General features: G+C 38.4%; 1 protein-coding gene across 18 annotated transcripts in view; it reads right to left on the bottom strand.

Annotated features, from left to right (window-relative positions):
• LOC144247111 (uncharacterized) overlaps positions 1-20,935 on the bottom strand; it is a 106,981-nt gene that overhangs the window by 67,871 nt on the left and 18,175 nt on the right. For 12 of the 18 annotated variants that reach the window (XR_014952942.1, XR_014952941.1, XR_014952946.1 and 9 more), the window contains one exon: positions 3,402-20,650. The gene's annotated coding sequence lies outside the window, so the exon portion shown is untranslated. Of the gene's footprint in view, positions 1-116; positions 20,651-20,935 lie in introns of those variants that run through there. The other 6 variants (XR_014952954.1, XR_014952952.1, XR_014952953.1 and 3 more) reach the window with 3 other exon arrangements.

Genomic DNA, 20,935 nt, shown 5'->3' with positions numbered 1-20,935 from the left:
GATTTACCATCAATCCATTTGATTTAAAAATGCATTTGTAGACCCATTTTCACAGCGCTTCTATATGTCCATAGGGGGAAGATCATAGCAAATTACTCAAAAAACTGATCTAAGTCTCCAGAAGAAGTAAAATTGTATTTTATTGCCAACATGATGAATCCCAGGAACAGCATTTGTGGCAAGTATGTATGTAGGAACATGTGACAATGATCAGAGAAAGTGGGGTAAATTACTCTATGAAAGCATCAGTGCCACATTTCACAAAGAAAGTGTGGTTTGGCAGAAACAAGTATTTCTGCATTCAGCAGAAACTGGAATATGTATGTGTGAATTGCTTAAAAAGTTGTGGTCATAATATTTGTGTCATATTACACACATTTTTGTGAATATGAAAGCATAGTTGTGCTGTTTCTTAGAAAAAATATATGAAAAGTAGATAAAAATTGAGCATATTATCACTGTCTTTGTGGACCACACAGGTAAGAGCTGAAAATAGTTACTAACAGGAAAAGTTTTGTAAAAACTTCTTGCTCCTTGCAAAGAACAGAAACAGAAGATAGTAGAGTAGAACAGTATATCAATGTGCATAGCTGATTAGGAAGAATTTTTGACTCAGGAAAATGTGTGAGGAAAAAGTGTTGCTCTGCTGCAGTTTTCACAGTGATGTAAAGCCATAGATTTTAAAACAAAGATTTATGGAGCAAGCAGACAATGTACTGTAGAAATGAACTTGTGTTTATAGGAGGTAGAAGAGGGAAGAGTGTAATAGGTCTTTTTCAATCCAAATATGCTGTTCTTTTCCTTGCTGAAATTAATTTTGTAAAATAGGTCCATAGACACTGATAACTGTTTCAGAGCCAAAATTGCAAAATCCAACAGAGTATAGTGCCAGCTACAGCCAGGGGTAGTTTACAAGAGAAGAAATATGGTTCAATGTGAATGGTTTCTCAGCTCTTCTGCAGAAGGGGATGCTGAATTTTTTTTCAGAAAATCTCTCAAAAATGAAGATCAGAACACTGAAATACACTTTTAAGGATTAAAACTATCTTGTTTATCTTGTTTCAGGCATTTCAAACTCCTGACAAAGGCTACTCTGAGAACAATAAAGTCCCATATTAATATATTTTTCTGACAGGTACTGTAGGCTGAAGCCAGAGATTAAGTTAAACAAACCTATGTTAGTGTCTTTAGAGTACTGTTTCCTTTTCCCTCAGTGATGCCATATTAGAGACACTGGTCAATGTAAAGAATAAAACAGAGTGATTACTCAGACTTTTGTGGTTTCAATATTAGGTTGGAACACAGTTTCAGAGCCAAACACTGCTGGATATAATAGTGCTTTTATCAAGATGAAGAAGAGAACTCCAATGACTGCAAGAGTCCCCAAAGGTCTTCAAAGAAGAAAAATTCCTCATATATTCAGACATACCATATTTGTCTTTTTGATTTCACTCTAAGGTTCATTAAGTGTAGTCAGGCCCTACATTTAGCTCAGGAATTCATATTAGTTCATAACAGTCAGTTATACAAGAGAGCAGTCACCTTAGGCACCAGAAAACAGATCAACTCTGCATCCTGAACCTCCCCAGCTGCCTTTGTTCTTCCTCTCTCTACTTTATTAGGGCTTTGTTTACATGGAAGTATGCTATAGGGAGGGTATCACTTTCTAATAATTATATTTAATAGAGTAAAATATTAAATGGCCTTTTGGTGAAGATGGCTTGGACTGAAATTCATATATATTGACTGATCAGGATTAGGGGTCCCAAACAAAATGGGTGAAACACTGTGAAATGCTCCAGGATGACTAGAAGTATTAATAAAGAATTCACACTAAAGTCAGCTTTTCCTGATAATGAAAGGAATCAGTCTATGGAGATTTTTTTTTTTTTTTTTTTGGGTGGGCTTGCAGCCTTTTTCTTGCAACCTCTTGTTGATCTTAGGTTAAATACTTTTACTACAATATCTTTAATTTATAATGGCATTCTAGAAGGAGAGCTGTCATAAAAGCTAAGACTACTTGCTTGCCCAATGACAATGTTTTGTTGAAAAGATTTTTAATAGTATGTGGAAAATATAAATGGTATCTCTTCTGGTAATACCATAATTGTGCATCCCACAGATAGTATAGGGTCCTTCAAGGCTCCAGCATAGTAAATCTTGGTGATGCATTTCTTCTTAAAACATGACAAAAGTCCAAAGCAGAGGAAAAACCCCACCACTTTATCAAACACATAATTATAAATAAATATGAGATTTCAGAAACTATGACAATCATAATCAAATAAACCAATATTCTTTATAGTACACATCAATGATTAGTAGAGTTAACAAGTAGTGAAGTAATATTTCAGGTGATGCTTCAATTGGCCATGCAATGACATTAACTACCCCGGAGATATTTAAAAAGACGTGTAGACGTGGCACTTAGGGACATTTAGTGTTGGACTTGGCAGTGCTGGATTAATGGTTGGATTTGGAGATCTTAAGGTTCTTTCTTAATCTAATGGTTCTATGGTCCCCCTGCCATAATGGCTTTGTAAAGGCAACAATTCCAAATGCTCCTTTCTGGAATTTCATTCTGACCAGAGTTCACAGTTGGGACCATTTGACTTGGGTAAAAAGAAGCCCAAATCAACCAAAAACCTCAAACATTCTTCCCTTAGGATTTGTTCCTTGTGGAACAATTTTTGCAAGGGCAGCAGAGGGGCACTCTCAGCACAGTGCACAGCAGCTCTGCTGAGACACTCTGGAGCTCCCTGATGACATGTGCACAGCTGAAGAAGCAGCATCAGAGGCTTTACAGATGGACTAGCAGAGACCATGGCACTGGCCACAGGAGTATTGCCAGAGCTGACTGAAATGCAGTTCCTCTCCAGTGACCTCCACAAGGCTTTTTCAGCATGCTAAGGGAAAAAAATTACTCTTTGTTTATATAGAATAACATGGATCCTTTTCATTTCCAATTCTACTCATTTTTTATGTACATTGTTTAAAACTTATCACCCACCACCAGCATATTAGTAAAAACTGATTAATTATATCAATCTAGCTGCTGGCTTGTTTATGAAGTTTGTTATTTACAAGATAGGAAATTAAACTTTGCATAGTGAGTAAAATCAGATTGTTACTATTCCAGTCACTTATTGTATTTCACTTGTAATTTTCATACTGTCAAACATATATTCCAGTTTGCAATTAGTTTAATAGCTTTTGTTTATTCCATCATATCTAGTTTCCTCTTAATTAAAAAAATGTTTAGGTTTCCTAATCTGAATACTATAATTTCATGATAGAATTATGATTACAACACTAATAATGCTTTCCAAGAGAGTGTTTAATTATTTGGGTTAGACTTAACCAAGTGTTCTGGAGGAAAAGGAAAATACAATATCACTTACTTGATATTTTGGTGTTTTTATGGACTTCACTCACATATTCTGACCTGGATTCTCAAACAGCCTTCTGCAGGTGCAAAACATGCCTGCTCACCTACAGCCTGGATATTCCATATGCAGAAAGAGAAATTAACTGGATAACCAGTCCCACTAACAAGCCCACTTCCTACATACATCTGCAGTATCTCACACCTAATCACATCAGTCTAAGGCTACTTAGAAAATTACCCACCTTCTCACATTGCCTATGCAAGCATGGGAAAATGAAGCTATAAATGTCATTTACCCCAGTAGTTTGGCCACATAATATGCACTTCCCATTTAAATGCCCCACTGTTTTCCACTTGAATATAAACTACAACTTGGCCACATTAAGAGACAATCTAGGTTTTGCACAGATATCATGCAAAAGTAAAATATTCAAGATATTTAATGAAGCCTCATCCTCAAAACATAATGGAAATTGTACAGATTACAAAATCTAAGTGAAAAATTGACAGATATTTCAGGCTGTACAATTATTTAATCCAGCTGAGCAGAATAAATTAGGTTAGGAGCTTGATTATTATTGTTTTATGCCAGAACAGTGGATCCTGATGGAGACTCCTATTTTTATAAATTGTATTTATATTTAATTCAGCCATTTTTCCTTAATTTACAATTAATTTTTAAAATCTAATGTTAGACACACTACTAAAAATTGAATAGTTGAGGAACATAATTTGGAAAACTGAGCCATGAGACTTCTGGATGGAGAGCTTGTCGCTTAAGAATGTGGGTTTTTTGTCATTTGGCTAAACCAGATCCAGACAATGTAAGTATCACCAGCTGGGAAGAACAATAACAACAACAGCCACAATAATAATAGCAACAAAATTTTAAAACCTTCAGAGAAGTGCATTTGAGCATGCACTGATTTGTATTGGTACTTAAATGCACAAATTAAACCCATGAAACTAAATATTCATATGGGGTCATCCTGAAACTTGCAAAAGTGTGGAAAAGCCTCCAATGAAAGAGTTCAGCTTCTTCTGAAAGACAGTAGAAAACTCCAGCCAAGTTTTATAAGGGCTGAGTGAAACAGTCACAGTAACTGAATCTTTCTCTAACATAAAACACAAGATGGCTTGTAACCCAGTATTACTGCACCAGGCCATATGTGCTGCATCATTAAAGACAGTCAAAGTAAACAGATAGGCAGGAAATCCAGTCTGGCTTTAAGAATCTAGAGCCCAATCAGCTACTTCCACAAACTTAGTGAAGTGACCCAGAGCTCAGCAACTGGAGCAATGGAAAATGTTTATGCATTTTACTCATAAATTGTCTTTCACTGAATGCTTGAGGTATGCAAATAAAATGCTTTGCTTGTCCGTTTGTGACTTTGGGAGAATAAGTATGCTTAATCCATAATAAAGATATATTTTTAAATCTGTTCTTTAAAAAATTTAATACATTAGCAAGGAAATAGCAGCCAATACTGAAACAAATAGGGCAGTATAGACATGGAATACCAAAACCAATGGTAAAAGTCCTGACTGAGGTGAAAAATGAACCCTTGATGTTCTGGATCTAAAATTCTTTTAAGAGGATCAAGTGTGAGTTTGTTACTTCTGAAAATCCAGTCAGCTTGAACCTGACACAATTGGGAACAGGTTCTCCCCATGTCCAGGTCCCCTGACAGTCAGAGGCTCTTTTAGGCTTAAGTGCTGATCCTGTAGGAAAAGGCATCTTAGGAGAGCTGAGGTTCACAACAACTTTCACAAGCTGGCCCCAAGCCATAGAACCACAGAGATCAACCTCAAAACCTGGCATTAAGAGCTTGGTGAAAATAAAGGAGAAAAGCTTTAAAAAAATAAGTTTCATTTAATTTAAAATTTTGAAGCTCCTTCTTGGTGAAACAATTTCTCTTCATTTTGTGTCTCATCCTCTTTCTCACACAGCTTTGGAAGGAGTATCTCATTTTCTTCTTTGCAGCCAACTAAAAAAGTCCTGAGAACCTGGGATACTGCTCTTATTTTAGGTCATATCTGCAGTGACAGCCCATAAGGATTTGGTAAAACCAAATCACTAAGTATAAGACTAAGTCTTATATTTCATTACAGCATAGAGTGTTAATGAAAATCAAGAAGTATCAGCATTCTGGTTTTCAGTGACTTTTTTTAACAGATATTAATAAAATAAATGTATTAATTAATGGAAGAAGCACAATTTTTACTTGATTTATAGTACATTTAGTCAGCCAACATACCTAGGTGTTGTGGCGCGGCATGCGTTATGTTGTGGCGCGGCACCTAGGTGATTATCGAGAATGCACAGTCTTGTTCAAATGGTTTGCTGAAACCAGAAAAAAACATCTAAGTCTGAGCCAAATTAAACATACTTTGAAAGAAACAGGAACAAAGCTAGTTATTTGTAAGGCAGACGTTGTATACTGGTATCTTTAACTCATTGTAATTTATTTTGCCTGGAAACCAGCCTGCCATTTTCATACAGCCCTTTGGGGTTATTTTACCAGTTTCATGCCACTTGGTAGTATTTACTGATGAAATGCAGGCAGAAGATCTTTCTGTGTAACTGCACAGGCAGTGAAGCAGTCAGATCCTCTTCTTCAGCACTTGTTTGCTCTCAGACCCACATATTCTTATTCGTATGCAGTGTCTTATCTCTTGCTGTCTGGCCTGTGAATTATGTGTCTGCTTTTATGTTTTCTGCCTGTGTTTGCTCATCACTGGTTGGTCATTTTTCACCTCTTGAGTTACACAGTCATCACTGTTACCACTTGTACTTCCATGATAGAAAATGAAAAGTATGTTCCTTCACTTCAATATTTAACCCTGTATTTAACCTAAAAGAGGTTAAAAACTACTCTAATCACAACATGTGGTGTTTTTGTCCCTAATCAAGATGAATCTAAAGCTGAAAAACTAGATAACATTTCTGTCTTAAAATTATCAGAGTAAGCGACAGTCTTGGCCTCTGTCTGTGAAATACTGGGCCATAAAAGATCACTGTGAGGTTAAGTCTGCTCTTCCATATTATGGTGCACAGCAGGCTGAGTGGGGGAGAGACAAATTAAATGGAGATGCACATAAGTGTGTGCGAATTAGAGAACACTGCAGGGCAGCAAATGGCTTCCTGAAAGCAGCAAGAAGCACTTAATCAGAGGGACCATGTGAGCCACAGGAATTACTTGCTCCCTTAGCTGGGAATGTGACAGCATCTGCTCCAATGCTGCCATTAAGGACCATAAACACCTCCATTCTCTGCCATGCAGCAGAGAATATGAGAATCAGATCCTGGTGAAGTGACTGTCTTCCTGGTATTGCTGCCAAAAATACTTCAAGGGCATGCATGAATAGAGCTAAAAACCCAGCAGCTTGCTTTTCAGACTGAATTACCAGCACAAAAATGTATGCATTTTGATGAAAATTCTGCTCACATAGCAAAGTGTTCATGAAATTGAAATAGCTATGGGATTTCCAGTAGTATATCCTAAAAGGCTTCCTCTGTTTATTGTGACTTTCATTAATAAATTAATTGCTGAAAAATTTATGACACGTTGTGTGCACTGATCTTCAAACATCTTTGGCTGTGCATTTCTTTAAAGAGCACTTTGTTCTTGACAATACCAGAAAAGTCTCTAGGCATGCCAGAAATAGTAACATTCATGCAAATTCCTTGGCCCCAGCTGAAAGTCAACAGAAAAAAAGACAGTTCGCCATTTGCTAATAAAACATCAGTATTGTTTATAAAGGAAAAAACAGACTTAAATAACCACTTATTTATGAAATGCTGAATCATGGAACTAGATATGCCATAAACCTTGCCAGCATATATTTCCCATCCTGTTTGTTTTTTCTTTTACTGAAAATGGATTGAGAGAAATGAGATCACAGAGTCTTTAGCAGCAGTTAGCAGAAAAAAACTGATCACATGAGAACAAACCTATCTTCATCTGGGAAATGTGTTCCATGGGTTCCATGCCCATGGCAGGAGGGTTGGAACCAGATGAACTTTAAGGTCTCTTCCAGCCTGAACCATGGTATGACTGTATGAAATTACAATCTGACAGCCCACTTTGCACAGCAAACCCCTGTGGCCAGACACAGGAGGGACTCCAGCTTCAGGAGCATGAGGCTGTCTGGCCTGACCCCAGGGTCCAGCCACACCCCTCCAAGAGGGAGCTCTGGGGGGAAAGAAATCCCCCCTTGCTCAGCCAGGACACTAGCAACCTGCTAACATGGGTAAAGCTGAGCTGATGAGAGGCACAATTACATGGTCAACTACCACGACAAAACTGCCCAGTCCTCAGAGAGCTACAGGTGTAGTAAGGTTGGAAACCATGGCTCCTTATTTCCACTGGAGGAAAAACAGCACATAAGACAATGTCAGAGGAATGCCATATAGGACAACTTCTGAAACACCTCCAGTTAAAGATTTAAAAAGCACAAAAGCAGAAAAAAACAAAGAAGTTGAAAGTTGCTTTTCTGCATATTGGAGCTAAATGACAAGTCACCTCCTTGTTTCTCAGGAGGTCTCTGAGAACAATCAGTGAATTTGCTGCTGGGAAGTATAAAAGGTAATATATTCACAACTGTGGTTACCATCCTGAAATGGCTGCACAGCCAGCCATGGTCTTTAACCCTTGTGTATCTGGTGCTGAAACTGCCCTTTGTTTCCTGAGAGCTAGAATTAGGGTGAGAATGTTCAGGCAAAGACTGTGGTATGAATTAAAGACCAACACTGTAGAAATTAACATGCAAAAAATCTGTGTCATTTTCTGGAGTGTGCCGCAGTTAAGTATTCATCCCCAACCCTGTGAATCTGAAAATGTACTGGAAGCCAAATTGTGCAAAACAACTGCTATAGAGCATGGAGCGGTGCTTTAGGATGTAGCTGTGCAGCTAAACAGGGCTGCTGATGGGACCCTTTTTACAGAACCAAAACAAAGGGCTATGAGCAACCTGTGGGCACCTTGGGTTTTGTGCAAGTGACCTGTGCTGAACATTCCTCTGCCCAGGGACTCGTTTTTAACTGTATGGAGAGAGGAGTGCCCTAAATAAGGCTTGTTCCTTGCAAGCAGATCTATGAAAATGCATGAATCATGGGGTTTGCAGAGCAAAAGTCTAGACAAGTCCAGGAATTTTAATATATTTTGAAAGGCTCAGAGGGGACACGTACTTGCTTTTTCTCCCTTTCAGAACCTAGAAGCATCTTCCATAGTCACAGTAAAAGGTGTTAATTTTTTACCTTCCAGTTCACTGAAGTGCAGACAGGCCACTTTTAAAAACACGTTTATATTTTGTTTTTAAAAAAATATGTGCCCTTCTGGTCCTCTATGGCAAATACTTCACAACAACAACCTAAAATTTGAAAAATTCTCCTCACATGACACATTAATTTTCCTAAGGGCTGAAAGATTTTTAGAACATGTCTTTTACTTGAGTACTCCATTGCCAAATACCACCTTCTGTTATCCGCAATTTTGGAGGATGTGATTGAGTTCCACTGCCCTTGCAGAGAAGAAAAACAAGATGTTTTTCTCTAGCTCTAGAGGTTGAAACCACTGAAATGACATGGTTTCCTAACACAAGAGCCAATTTCTACCATGAACATCTTGAAAACAAATCCTAAACTTTTCATCACCTTGAATATATTCTAGAATAGACAAACCTTTTTTCATCTTGCACTTGTTATTTTGACTTCAGAAACATCATGGATTCAAAAAATGGAACAGCTGGACAAATAAAAAAATAAGATAAAAAGGAAAAGGAAATCACAGCAAAGAAAGCTGATGGAATGTTCTATTGTGGAGAGATATGGAGAAATGTGAAAACAAGCTCTTCCCTACCCCAGTGGGCTGATTCCTGGTGCCTAGGTTTATGTACCAGTCATGGCTTTTCCAGCTTTGCAAGGGATGCTGACACAGCGAGCCCTTGCCTTGCCCTCCACTCCCTGGCAAGGGGGACAGTCACACAGGGAGAAGGTAGCACAGTCCAAGAGGCAGCAGGGCTGGGAAACCCCCATCTCCCCAGGGATGCCCTTCCCAGCTGGCTTCCCTCTCAAGGGTCCCACTGTGCTTCCACATCATTTCCCACTGCTGCTGTAAGACTCTGGAATGCTTTGATGTGGGCAGCTGGCAAAGTATCACCTTCAGGAGGTGAGCTAGGGGAAAAAGTTATTCCACTTGCATAAGGCATAATTCCAGGTAGAGCTCTCTGTGCTGTGAGTAAACAGTCTGGCTTATCCCGTGCAATTGCTTCCTGTCTCCCTGTGAGATAGGGACTGGGGCAGTCCATTGGGACAGGCACCCAAAGTCTTTCCCAATGCATAACAGATAACACCAAATTGAAACCGAAAGACATTACATTTAATTTCCTTGCTGCTGCCAGAAGTTGTGATCCAGTGTGAAAGATTGTGTGTGTGCATACACAATCACATCCTCTGTGTTACAGAGATGTGTAGATGTCAGTATTTAGCGTTGCCAATAATTGGTGTTTTGTCTTTCAGGACAAAAGCTCCAGAAAGGAGAATGCACTGAAGCATAGTTTTAATCTGGGGATGCAACTACATACTTCCACATTTTTTTTCTTCTTTTTTTTTTAATTCAGTAACTTTCTAGCAAGTTCTAGAAGTGCTAAAACTTATGCCAAATGCATAAGTGCATACAGCTGTGGACATGCACCTCTGAAATGTGAAAGAAGCCTTTGTTCCTGAGCCACTCACTAATAACCAAAATGCAAAATGTAATTGTGAAAAATGAACGTGAAAACTGCTATAGTAGATCTTTACATGGTCTGCTACCTTTCATTATGCAAAGGTTAAAATCACATATTTGGAAGGTTATTTTTCAGTAATTAGACAAATCCTTTCTCAGGCAAGCACAACACGTTCTGAACAAATTATTACTGCAAATGCTGTGTGTATACTGTTTTCTGTTGGAATCCTGGATGCTGATAATGTTAAACTTTCTGTGTTGAAAGGCACAGACTCACAAGGGAGCACTACATTTGACCTGAGGCTGTGGAGAAAGTTTCCAAAATTGATTAATAACACTGGGATTATGGGTAGTTAGTTAGTTAGAAGTGTCTAATATCACAGGATAGAAAACTTAGAGTTTGGAGTTTTACAATATAGAAATAAATATGAAGCAAGATAAAAGTTTTAAGGAGGAGGCAAGTTGGTCTTCTTCATCTTATACCTTCTTCTTCATGGGTTTAGAGAATGTTTTGCAATTGAAAAGTCCACATTGCAGGCTTAGAGTTATTGGGTTACAAAGGAAAATAACCTAGGTGCCACTTCTTAATTAGATAATTTAGTCTTAAAAGATCTCTTGTAACAAGAGATAGTTAGCCATTTTATACCTTACTAATAAAAGGCTGTAGAATTCAGTCATGAAGCTGTTTCACTGATAAGAAATAATAAACACCTGAGTCTGAATATGAAATACCTCAAGTGCCTTCACTCTTGACCTCGACAGAAGCAGAAAATACAAACAGAGAATACACAGTTCTCCTTTTCTCTTTCAATGTTTTTAATTCAAATTAACTTTTATAATTTCCTTTTTAAAAACAAAATACTTCAAAAGTAATAAATACTCTAAAGTAACATGAAACTACCTTTCATGTTTCAGCTTTCATGTTTCTACTACTCTCAAAATGAGTAAAAAAAATCTCACACAACATAAAAGTAAATTATAATGTTACTATTTAAGAAAATAAACAGGAAAATACCCCTGTCAGATGAAAATCCCTTGAGCTTTTATAACTTTCTCTGATTCGGCAGACATAAAATACTGTAACATAAAACTAATTTCATGCTCCCACATAAATCAGTGTGTCATGCTCATATTACTACGAATTCTTAAGTAAATGTTCACTTGAAACAAAGTATATGCTACATTATTTTTAATAAGCATGTAGAAATGCATGTATATACAATATGTGCAATTTGATGTAATTATAACTGAGCTGACTTCTGCATGAAAATTGGGATCCTCCTAAATTTCAAATGTCTGCAAGAATAATTTCAGCCTGCAAAGATCAGCCCCACAGTCAAGAACTCAAAGAAGAGCTTTATATCAGGGATTCAGTTTACCTATCATGTACTTTCACTTCATTAGAATATTTTTCTTCATTTGCAGTAAGCATGTAAAACATAGAAACATATTTCCAAAGAAAGAAGTAATTTTATACATCTTTACTGGCTATCTCTTTTTTTTATATACATTGGTAAAGATGACTTTTTAGCTTAAGATTGTTTTCACTAGTCATTAACAAATGTCATCCTACCTGACATGTTGTTCAACAATGTGTATTTTAGAATTTTCTAGGGAAATTTACTGGGAAATGTATTTAAAATCATGCTTTTTTATAAAACATATTATATGTACATCAGTGAATCATTTTTCATTGTGGTTTTTTTTCATTTTTTGCCTATTAGTCCTCTTTATATGTTTATAAATTCCAGAACAGCTTGTATTTTCTTATGTCCTTTTAGGTAAAAGTGTTTTGCCTTTACTCGTTTTATATTCCATGGAGATCTTTCAAAATTTAAAGATTATCTAATTGTTCATTTAAAATGTACAGTTGACTTGTGTTCAGCATTATTACCTGTATTTAGTTTTCATGCCATGAAGATAAACCACAATAATTCTGGAAAGCTTCCAGTTTTATCAACACCACCAGCACATATTGAAGTCCCATTTGTTATAACCATGATCATTATTAGCTTGTCCTGTTCCAGTGAAGTGAGTGTCATGGTTTGACATGGAAAAAGAATTTTTCCAGAAGGAAGAGGTCAATTTGGATATTGACCAATTGAAGGTGGACACACCTCTGAGAGCACAGAGGGGTTAAAAGCAGAATTCCCAGGAGAACTCACTCTTTGGTTCCGGTCAGCGCGCAGTGCAGCCTCTCCTGCCCAGCCGTGGCTGGGTGGGGAGGGGAAGCCCCATGGCCTGAATGAGGTGGGACAAGGGTGGAGGGACTGGAACCCCCTGCAGATGGAAGGGTGGAGAAATCTGGGATGTCTCTGTTCCCCCCGCAGAGTTTCTCTCCCAAGAGGGAGAGAGAGAGAGACAGCGGTAGTTTTTGTCAGCAGTTTCACGGCGGGGAAGGAGGAGCTGGGGGGGGGTGCAAGGTGCCCAGTGCGTGGGAGCCACCGGAGCCTGGGCATCGAGCCATCCGGGGAGTTCGGACTTTTAACCCTTCCTTGGGAAATTAAAGCTTTGTGAATTCTTTTCCCCCTCCTCGGTTTGAAAGAGAGGAAGAGGGACAACTTGGACCCTGGGATGTTAGAAGGAGGAATTCTAGATGGGATGGGGACAAGTAGTGGCTTTTGGCTGGACTTTTCCGTGTTAGCCACAACCTGAACCAATCTTCTCCTTCAAGAGAGACTGTGTTTTGGGAGGATGCCAGAGCAAAGTCAAGAGACCTGCTTCAGCTGGGAAAAGACAGAAGTGGAGCGAACAGAGGAAAAGTTAGGGGGTTTGTGGTGGTGCCCCCTGTCCTCAAAAGAAGGAGAAGAGAAGAAGATCTCTGTTCTTGGACCCTCGGCCCCAGGGGAAATGGGAAAAATGGGGGGGACTGTGGTCCCAAAAAATGAAAAACTGAACTGTTGTTTTCTCCCCTCTTGGCAGGGCATCCTTGAAAGGAAAAAATCCTAAAAGCAGTCTGTCCATCCATGCACTGGTGGTGAGAGCACTGTGCATGGAAAGGAGAAGGGTCACCATAGCAAACTTTTCTCTGGGCGGTGCCATGCGTGACATGGAAACATAGGATGTGGAGCTGTGTATTCTTGGGGGTCTGTGGCACAGGAGAGACTCTGTTCCCACAATAGAGTGAATATCGATTGTCTGGGGAGTGGAAACATGATTGGGGTCCAGATTTTGTCTCACTGTGGTTTGTTGGAGTTGGGTGGTGGGAGGAGGAATGCTTTGCAAGATTTTCATTTTGATATTTGTGTGTTTTTTTTTCCTTTTTCCTTCCTTTCTTTCTTTTGTAGTAATAGCTTAATAAATGTTTTTTTTTTTTTCCCTTGTTATTAAGTTTGGGCCTGCTTTGCTCTGTTCTCAACTCCATTTCACAGCATTCAATTGAGAGATTACATTTTCATGGGGGCACTGGCATTGTGCCAGTGTCAAACCATGACAGTGAGCTTCATTAGAATTCCACTAAATGAGACCACTGCCCAAATGAAGCTACAATACTTTTTTTAATAAAAACTTTTTTGACAACTGATTTGGCTGCCTTTTTAAGAGAAGTTTTAACAAACAAAAGAGAACATGTGTAGCCATTCAACCTATTGTAAGGCTCTATTACAAAATAAAGACAAGCTTCTAACAGGTACCTACTACTCTGGATGTCGCCTCTGCTCACTAAAGTCAGGGTTGTTTTTTTTTAAATAATATGTACTTTCTTCTTCTCTAAAGGAATGTGTAGCATGCTGAGTCTTAGGTTCCTTAATTTCACAGGTTAACCATCTATCTATCCTAGAGTACAATCATTTGTGTTTACATAATGAGCTTTAGTAGTATTTTCTGTACTATCATTAGACCTATAATTCTTAGAGACCTCTAATTTTTACTATTTGCTTTAGTAAATATTGATTATCTATAATTATTTTTTATATCCAGGTATGCCTTGGGAACTTATGCATTTTGCATAAGAAACTGATTAACAGACAGCCTTGTACTATAGAGAAGTCATGGAGAGTTATGTAGCATAGTAATCAGAATGTGAAATTTGGGATTATGTGCATAGTGAGAAAAATAAATACTGAAAGCAAAACAATAAATATTTCAAAAATATTACCTTGAAACACTAATAAGTACCTAGCTTATTTGATTAAACTGAGTGCATTGAAATGTTTTATAGTTTCTGTAAATGAGATATTCTGTGTAAGTACACTTTTAGCCTTAGAGAAGTAACAGCCTGAGGTTGCTTTTGACTCCTTGGGATAACATGTGCTAAACATCCTCCTTCACTACCTTTAATGGTTGAATTGGATAGTTTCCTGTCTATGAGAAAGAAACCTTTCCCCATGGATCTCTTCTTTCATAAAAGTCAGTATAGTCTCTTATGCCTTTGTCACTTAAAAAAAAAGAGGTCAGTAAGTGTACCAGTATATTTGCTAACCCTTGACTTCCTATGGGTTTTTTTCCTTTTTTTAATGAACTAAAAAAAAGAAAGAAGAACAAATGAAAGCTATTTCTCATTGAAAGTGTTTGCTTTACGATTTTGTAATATTTATATAACAGCAATCTTAAAAAAAAAAACACAACCCACCCATATCGGTATTTTGCAAATATTTCTTTCCTTGTCAGACAAAATGTTATTTTTACCTAACAATTAAGGCATTTGCTCTCTCATTTGTCATAGGATTGCTAACATTAAAAAGAGGATAAATTATGCTTAAGGGTTGTTTTCAATGAAATAAGCTGGCTGAAGAAAAATCTGAGTGCACTTTCTGAGTGCTGGGCATGAGACACTTTCAATGTATTTTGGTTCTATACAGTATTCCAGCTGTTTGCATTAGCTGTCAACCATAAGTTGACTACAAATTTTAGCCACACATTACTTGGTGTCTGAGCTTACTAGTAATGCACCTCATATTTTTAAGAATCAGTCATAATTCATACAGCATGCAAATCTAACAAAGAAGCCTGAATATATTCTTGCTCAGTGTAATTTGAGGGAACACTGTAAGGCAGATCCAAATGTCAATATTATTCTCTACATGTAAATATTCCCTTTGTTTGCATAATCCTCATGGGTATAATGTTTCAGTATTTGGCTGCTTCTAGCGGACCAAAGGGCAAAGTGGTGGAGATATCAGCAGTAGCATACATCATGAGAGGCATACAAACAAAAAAGCTTTTTTGTCTTGGCAAAAGTCACCAAATTCAGTTTCTGGTGATGACTAGGTTAGTTTTACATATGTCAAGTGATGTTTTTAGGAGACAAACAAAGAAGATACTGCCAGTGCTTCACCCTTCTCCCACCACAGCACAAGGAAGACACAATAACAACTCCACCCTGGAGTGTGATGCAGCAAGTGTTTGTACATCTACATACCTTCACATCCCTCTACAAATAAATGAAAACCATACTCTACAATCCAGAACATATCCCCTGCCTTAAGACAAAATTTTTCATTCACTCTTTTAATTAGCTATTAATGCCCCTCAGCTCTGGCAGTCACGTCCATCAGACCAGGCTCAGGCCAACAAGTCTGACTGGACATTCACAGTCGATGCAGTGGCAGAGCAGCTGAGTGAGGGGACTCCTCCATGTCTGTAAGTGACTGAAGGGAGGGGTGGCAAGAGCATGGATCCAGGCTCTTCTCAGTGGTGCCAAGCAACAGGACAAGAGGCAATGGGCAGAAACTGATGCACAGAAAATTCCACCTGAATGTGAGGAAGAACTTCTTTACTGTGCGGGTGACTGAGCACTGGAACACCTTACCTAGAGAGGTTGTGGAGTCTCCCTCACTGGAGATATTAAAAAAACATCTGGACACAATCCTGTGTCATGTGCTCTGGGTTGACCCTGCTTGACCAGGGAGGCTGGACCAGATGACCACTGTGGTCCCTTCCAACCTGACCCATCCTGTGATTCTGTAACTGAGGGGTTTTGGCTCTCTTTCACACATGTGACTGTCAGATCCTGAAGAATAGGGTTTTTTGATTTGTAAAATACAGTGATGCAATAAATAATCTTTTTCCCTGCAAAAATTAGACTGTTGTTGCTTGAAACAATTGACTTTAAAACAATGGCATTTTTATATTTTGTTCATTTAAAAGTTTTCAAAAATGTTTCATTCAGGCTTTCCTGCTTGCAGAGCTGTCTCAGATTTTGGACACTTGTTGACTCAGAAACCTTCCTGGAAAGGCATCTTCACAGACACCCCTCAGTGTACAGCCTTGCTCAGCTCCACATTTCTAGCATGGGATTCAGTTTAAGCTTCATGTGTTCAACCAGCAGTTCCAGCTGACCTCCTTAAGGGACACTTACTTGCCAAAGGATGTTTTTTTTAGCAGTAATATTTTTTTGTATCACTGACTCTTACTTCAGATCAGTTAATTTTCATTGCAGTCAATTTCAAAACTCCAAGTTGTTCTGAAATCCATTATCACCCACTATGTGATTTTATGGGTCTGGGTTTTTTCCATGTAGCACATGTATTCCTAGAAGGATTCCAATTAGAGGCTTTGTTGTTTCTGTTAAAGTCAGTAGGAAGTGTATCTTTCCACATGCAACTCAATGACCCAAAAAGTATTCTTACTTTCTGTTGCACTGCCAGGTGTTGCATATTTTACTTCCAGTTTCACCCCCAGTTTTTCTCATGCGTTATTGCCTCAGCTAAGCCGAACAATAAACTGCAGATGCAGACAGGGGACGGCATCCTTTGCCCAGGGCTGCCAGCAGCGAGGCGCTGGTGTCTTTGCAGGGTTTCTTTGCGCTGCCGGCATCTCCTCAGCACGGGAGCGCAGAGGAAGGAGGATGAGGAGGAGGATGAGGAGGAGGAGGAGGAGGCGATGGCAGCCGGGGTGGATCAGAGCGTGTCCCTCGTTCCGTGGAGCCGGGCTGCCCTGGTGTGAGGGGCAGGGCGAGCAGCAGCTCCGTGGGTAAAGCGCAAGGCGAGGGCAGCGCCGCGGGCAGAGACCCCGGCTGCGGCTTTCCCCGTGTTAAAGACAGTTCTGGCTCCATCTCGTGGAGCATGACCATAGGCAAGGTTTTACCACGCACTGGTTACACGTTTACATATTCCCAGCCCTGAACTTTATAGATCAATAAGATAAAAATCTTTCATTAAGCAGATTAAAAAACCTCACACTGATTTCTAAAAATAAAGATAGTTCCTTTATCTGCACTGTCTTCCTACACTGAACCACCACACTCACCAACATAATGCTCCAGTTCTTCATGAGCCTTCAGCAAAGCTCCAGAAGGTTCCTTTCCTCCCTCAGCACTGCCCTGCTCTGCCTATGGGACACTCACCTTCCACCTCTAGCTCCTGCATGCACCACACCTGAAGAAGGAAGATGCTCTTGACAGAGTTCTCCATCCGCACACAGCATCACACAAAGGTCTACCTCTAGGATAAGCAGAACCAATTCCAAAGATAATAGTTATATTTCATTCTTGTGGTTTCAAAATGTTTTTTAAAGTATCTCTTTCATGAGTGAAATAAAAAGTGACGCTGCAATGGGGTAAGAATAGCTAATGTCAGATACAGAAATAATAAGTATTTTCCTTTTCTTCCTTTGTGTTTCGATTCAGCTATCTCCATGGATCCATAAAATATGAAGATGACATCATCTTACTAAATGCTCATGTTTATTTTATGTCCTTCATGATCTGAACTCCTTTATTTCCTTTATTAAGCAGAAAAAAATGCAAAGTAAAACAAGAACCAGGGGGAGGAAAAGGCATTATTTAGACTTAAATCCTTACAAGAGGATTCCCCCATTGTGCTTGACTGGTGAGAAAATTGCTGTTTCACTATGAGATGAAGTTTTCTATATGATTTTTATATGAGGTATTAATTGGTATGGCATGTCAAAACAAGCAACATTTTTTTAAGGCTAGGATTCTACCATATGCCATGTTCCTCACTGCACTCAAAGTAAAGCCCACAATAGAAGTCAATTTTTTATACAAAAACTGTTTCTAAAAAAGCAAGTTGTGCAGCCTTATATATACAAAAAGGAAAGAGATGGCATTACAGATATAATACAGCGTTGTGCTGCAGCACTTAAAATGCCACTCATTAATGTCTTACTCTTCATTAATAAACTAAAGCAAGTTTTATATTATGTGTTTAATTTTTGTCTATAAGTGGCAATAGGTATTGCAACTTAAAAGTTAAAAAAGAAAAATCTATTTGACTGACAGTAAGAGAGGTGTATGACTTTACACAGGAGCATGCATTTTTCCCAGCTTCTGCAGGCCTCTACTGAGCTGGTGAAATGTTTCCAGCACAGTAAAATGTTGTTTTTCCCTCCATGACAGCAAAAAGAGCAAATACATCAGCTGCTTCCTAGAAAAGTTCAGCCAAAATAAGTAAAATGAATGCTCCTGGAGAGAGACTGGACACCTCCAACACCTCCCACATGTATTCTAGTCCTGCAAATGTCTATTTAATCCAAATCCAATCCACAGCAGGCTACTTGATTATCCCAGGTTGAACTGTTTGGTTAGCCTAATCCTTCTTACTGTGTAAGCACTCATGCCAGCAATAAAGTAAATAGTAATAACAGTGCTAAGTAGTGTTCCTTAAGAGAATGTAATAATTTGGCTTTGAAACTTCTGTAGTAGTGAAAGCTGGCAGAGAAAAAAAACATATATTGAAAATTGCTGCTTCTCATAAACTGAGGCTGCTATGTTGGTTGCACTTTTTTTCTTACATTCATTATGTGCTTTATTTTCACTTTCAATTTTCAGAAAAACAAGTGCTGCTTGCAATAAGTCAAATCTGTGAAAGCACAAAAGATGCTCAGTCAATAAGAACTCATTGGTTTCAATAAGAACTCATTTCATTATAGTTCTTGTGACTGGCCTTTGCAATATTTTCTTTCAGTATTTAGAGGCAGCTCACATTCAGCAAATTCATATCTACACAGGGACTTACCCTCTTTCTCAGATGAACTGGAAGAATTAAGTGGTAAACACTGATTCTGGAAGAATTGCTGGTTCTCAGCCATCCAAAGCTCTCAGCAAAGATGACTTGCACAGAACTATATTTTTCTTACAAAAATATTTTTAAAATATGAGATAATTAAAAAAGGAAAGCCAAAACAAAATGAAAATCCATGTCTGCATCCTTATTTCACCCTTAAATAAGAACACAAATTACATAATGGAAATTGTTCCGTGCCTAACAAGAAATTTGTGAGAGGCTGACAGGAATGTCAAAAGCAATGCATATGTCTTGCTGAAACCTCCAAAACTCTGATAAAATCACAACTTTAAACTTCTGCCCATCATTACAGGCCAAGACAATATTTGTCTGCAAGTAATAAAATTATATAGTAATTGCTTATCACTAGGCAACCATTGATTTTAAGATGAATTATCAGTTCTTGGGGACAAAACTAAATATAACTAGGAACTACTAGTTAATTCTTTAAATAATCATTAGCATCAAATAAATGATCTTTTCTCTCCTCAGAAATCTACTCTTTTAACTCCAAAGAATCAGCAAACACATTAGTGTGGCTTCATTAAATCTGTCCTTGCTTTTAATTATGTAGGAGATATAAAAGTGTTTGTATCAAAAAACAAAAAGAAAATAGTGAGTATGAGAGACAGACTGTAGTGTGTTGAAAATCTTTCCTGTAGTTCAGGACTGAAAAGTACATTTTATTTTGTCTCCAATAGCCTCCTAGCAACAGTATTTTCATATTGTTACCACACCTTTTTTTCTTTTTAATATTTTTTTATCTCTGCCACAACATAGGCTAAAGTCTAATACACAGAAATATGGAGTTTTTTTCCCCTTGGTTAGAAGCCATCTTCAAAAATCTAGCCTGAAGTTACTTGCAAAGTAATTACAAACATCAGTCACCCATTGGTTTATCTAGCTCTTTCCCACTGTGCTCAGTCGCTAGATTTACTTATGAGTAAATCCTATTCTTCCTCTTTGGTAGGCAATAATCAGCCACTTCACTTCCTTTTGCTCCGAATGATCTCTGTTCTCTTGATGTCAACTCTATGCATCAGTTCTTGTCAACTTTTATTTTCTTGAGTATGCCCAAGTCCTCTCCCTCCAGGTCTGTATTTCAACAGTACCTTAACACTAATATCTCCTCTCTCCACAGGTAGTGTCTTTACTGATGAACTGCCAATTCTCTCTGCCTAGAAATGAGAAAGTGATCTGGCACAATTATTCCTAAAATAAAATTCCTTAAAATACAAGCTGGCAAGGGAATGAAAACAAACAGTCCTTTTACAAAACACTTCAGGCATCTGTACCAGTGAAAGAGATGCAGGGATATGAATGGAAGCCCCTAAATGTAGGACATACTAAGTGTGGTTGCCTGGATAGCTGAGAATGTATTGGATAATTGATGAAGGCTGAATGTGTGGCAGAGCAAGCATGGTGGGTGGGAAATGGTCCTGTTACCTGTGCCAGGAGAGCACACTCTGAGAGGAGACTTCCAATGGTCAGCAGCACTGCCAGGAGAATCACCTGTGCATACACAGGTGGGTCAAGTAGCAGAACAATCATAGGCTAGCTTGGCATTTCTGGGAAAGAAAAAAAAAAAAAAAAAAAAGAGGAAGAGGAGCAAGGGACACCAAGACAGAAGACACCACTTCAAAGGAACCAATTATATTTCACTGCAGAAAAGAAGTACACCTCCAAAAAAATTAAGCAAATGAATCATCTTAAAAAAAGTGAAAAAGAAGATGAAACTTAAAAAGAGATCACTTGTGGGTCCTCAATCATCTGAACTCAAGAAGAAAGTATATGACAGGAAATGATTGAGGGGCAAAAATCTTTTTGAAGCATGAAGGGCAGAATGAGGCTGT

Source organism: Lonchura striata, chromosome 2 (genome assembly GCF_050655825.1).
Source record: "Lonchura striata isolate lonStrDom1 chromosome 2, ASM5065582v1, whole genome shotgun sequence".
In the NCBI taxonomy this organism is placed as follows: Eukaryota; Metazoa; Chordata; class Aves; order Passeriformes; family Estrildidae; genus Lonchura; species Lonchura striata.
The sequence above is the reverse complement of the archived record's forward strand: the minus strand, read 5'-3'. Positions and strand labels throughout refer to the sequence as shown.